Below are 3599 nucleotides of genomic sequence, written 5' to 3' on the forward strand. Positions count from 1 at the left end.
TTCAGTTTTAAAAAAAAATAAAAGAAAATGATGAAAATGTCAAAAAAATAAAATAAAATAAGTTTCCCATGTGATATGTGGTCTAGTTGTTGGGAAAATTTGCAACTATGAATTTCGACTTCATTTGCAAAATCTCTCGAGAATTTGTAAAAATGGGCATAACTTTTGCATACTAACTCGGATGAAAAAGTTTTTTATATGAAAAATCATCTACTCGAAAAGTTACATCCGAATTTTCAGGGTGTAATGAACTCGGGCCGTGGGCCTTTGCTTTAAACATTTGTGTGTAAATGTTGTGAGCGTTTGTTTGCTTTTTGCCTTCCGCTTTTTTGAACTGATTTCATGCGCTTCTCCTCTCTGAAACCTCCCCCCACGAGTCAGACGGCCGAGGCTCCGGTCCGTGACAAGGAGTTCGATTCTTCGAGAGGGGCGCGCAGGACTTGGCTCCTTAGAAGCGTTGAGCGCGAGCGAAACACCCATAGGGCCGGCTGGCGGCAATCCGGCTTGGCCGGTTGGTAAGCAGCCGGTCGTGCGGCTAACTTAGTTGATGAGCGACGGGCCGAGTTGATCGATCCGGCGGCCTTTGACTTAGTTTATGAATCGTAGGGGACCTTTGGCCTATTGTGCTTGCCCGCCATCAGCCAGAGCTGGATCTGCGGTTTTAGGGCGAAGTGGGGGACCGTGGCATCCTAACTTATCAGGAATCACCAAGTAAAGCGCTGGGGTGGCGACCAAGCCGGCCTGCCCCCGAGCCCCCAGGTCGAGCGAGTCGAGACGGCGGCTGGGTTCGGTAGTAAAGTGATGCAAAATATGGACGCAATAAATTGGTCGGCAAAAGGCATCCCCCGAGTCTCGTTTGGGGACCCCGTAGTTTCATATGTTTACAAAAGGCGACGATACATACATTCGTGCGGCTAACTGTAAAATGGGCAGAGGAGTTCCGCGTTCCACGGCCGAGTCGTTTCTTCGCCGGCGGTGTCCCTCTTGTGCTTCTTCGACTTGCGTGCGTCGATGAGGTAGTAGGTGTTGCGATTGCACAAGGCCCTGCTCACGATGAATGGGCCCTCCCATGGAGAGGACAGCTTGTGTTGGCCTGCCTGCTCTTGGACGAGTCGGAGGACGAGGTCGCCTTCGCGGAATGCGAGAGGCTTGATCTTCTTGTTGTGGTAGTGCCTCGGGCCTTGCTGGTAGATAGCCGAACGGCTAAGTGCCAGAAGGCGCGCTTCTTCAAGCAGGTCGACACCGTCTTCGCGTGCCTCTCTTGCTTCAGCTTCGGTTTACATCGCGACACGCGGCGAGTCGAACTCGACGTCGGTCAGGATGACGGCTTCAGATCCTTAGACGAGGAAGAACGGGGTGAATCCGGTCGACCAGTTTGGTGTGGTGCGTAGACTCCAGAGAACTACAGGCAACTCGTCAAGCCAACTGCCGGGTGAGCGGTTGAGTGGCTTGACGAGTCGCGGCTTGATGCCGGACAGGATGAGTCTGTTGGCCCGCTCGACCTGCCTGTTGGACTGCAGATGTGCCATGGAGGCCAGGTCGAGCCAGATGCCGGAGATGGAGCAGTATTGTTCGAGAACTCCCTTGGCAAAGTTGGTGCCGTTGTCGGTGATGATGTTGTTCGGCATGCCGTAGCGCACCGCTATGTTCTTGATGAACCGGACGGCTATTGGCCCGTCCAGTTTCTTGATTGGTCTTGCCTCGATCCACTTGGTGAATTTTTCCACTACCACCAGCAAGTGCGGCATGCCGCCTCGAGCGGTTTTGAAGGGTCCTACTATGTCGAGTCCCCAGACCGCAAAGGGCTAGGCGATCGGTATGGTGTGGAGTGCTGACGTTGGCTGGTGGCGGCGTTTGTTGAAGTGTTGGCACCCTTCGCACTTGAGGACGAGCGACTCGGCATCTTCGAGGGCCGTTGGCCAGTAGAAGCCGTTTTAGAACGCCTTGGACACCAGGGATCCCGATGCGGTATGGTGCCCACACTCGCCCAGGTGAATGTCGAGGAGGGTGTCGATGCCGTGATCCTGCTTGACACAGTGCTGGAACACGCCGGTAGAGCTGCGCTTGACGAGCTCGTTGTTGATGATGTTGTAGGCAGACGCCCCGCCCTGAACATGCCAAGCCTCGGTCTCGTCCTTGGGGAGAACCCCGTTCTCTACAAATTCTGATATCGGCAAGGCCCGAGATGGGGCCGCGACCACGGTGAAGATGGCCACCTGGGTGGGTTCCGAGTCAGTGGCCCCTGGGCCGGGTTGAGCAGCCCCCGGGTTGGGGACGGGGACGACCGGGTCCGGGGTGATGGTGGTCGGGTTGAGCTGAGCAGCGCCCGGGCCGGGTTCAGCAGCCCCCGGGCCGCTTGCGGTGCGGGCGAGTCTTCTGGAACGTGGATGGACTCGGAGTCCGGCCATGGCTTGACGGACGGCTTGCGCAGGTGCTCGAGGGAGATGACGGACGGGATGGCTTGACATGACGAGGAAATCTTGGTGAGCGTGTCGGCTGCCTTGTTCTTCGCGTGCGGGACGTGGAGGAACTCGCAGCCATCAAAGGATCCGGACAGCTTTTGGATGAGGAAGCGGTAGCTTGCCATGTTGGAGTCACGGGCGTCCCACTCATCGGAGCACTACTGCACCACCAAGTCTGAGTCGCCGCAGCATAGGATGCGCCAGATGCCGAGTTCCTTGGCAAGCCGGAGGCCGTGCACAAGGGCTTCGTATTCAGCGACGTTGTTGGAGGCGGCGAAGTGGATCTGGAGCGTGTAGCAGAGTCGGTCGCCCTTTGGAGATGACAGTACGATGTTGACCCCTAAGCCGAGTCTCATCTTGGAACCGTCAAAGTAAATGTGCCAATGTGTCAAGTCGGGAGGCGGCGACAAGTACTGGGTCTCGGTCCAGTCGACGAGGAAATCGGATAGGGCCTGAGACTTGATCATGCTGCGGGGCTCATAGAGGATGGTGTGGCCGGCTAGCTGGATCGCCCATTTGGCGACCCGGCCAGAGGCGTCCCGGCACCTGATAATTTCTATGATAGGCGCCATGCTGACGACGGTGACGACGTGCTCTTGAAAGTACTGATTCAGCTTCTTGGCGGTGAGGTACCACTACAAAAAAAAAGACACATCCGTGACATTTTGGGCCGAACGAATTTTTTTTCTCTCATACATATGACACTTCTATGACGATAATTGTGACAAAACCCTGTATCATCATAGATGTGTTGGGCTCCTACTTCTATGACAAAAAATCATGACAGAAAATGGGCTTTTCGTCTTGGGCGGGCCGGAGACGCAGCTGCATGACATTCTTTGGGCCGTCCATGATGGAAAAAAACCGTGGTAGAAGCGAGGGTGAGGAAAATTTTGGGGATTTCCCGGTTACGGTGGGAGGTCGGGGCCGAGCGATGCGCGTTTCTATCGTACACGTACGTGCGTGTGTGCGAGGCGTTGGCTCTAACTGAACCCGAGCGAGGCGTTCGGCTCTAACTGAACCTGAGGAGTTGCGCTGCAGGCTACGCGTTACTGAACCCGATCGATCGATCGATGGCTGTTAACTGAACCCGATCGAGCGATTCCTTCGCTACTGCTGCTAACTGAAGCCGATCGA

Source organism: Triticum dicoccoides, chromosome 4B, assembly GCF_002162155.2.
Source record: "Triticum dicoccoides isolate Atlit2015 ecotype Zavitan chromosome 4B, WEW_v2.0, whole genome shotgun sequence".
NCBI classification, from domain to species: domain Eukaryota; kingdom Viridiplantae; phylum Streptophyta; class Magnoliopsida; order Poales; family Poaceae; genus Triticum; species Triticum dicoccoides.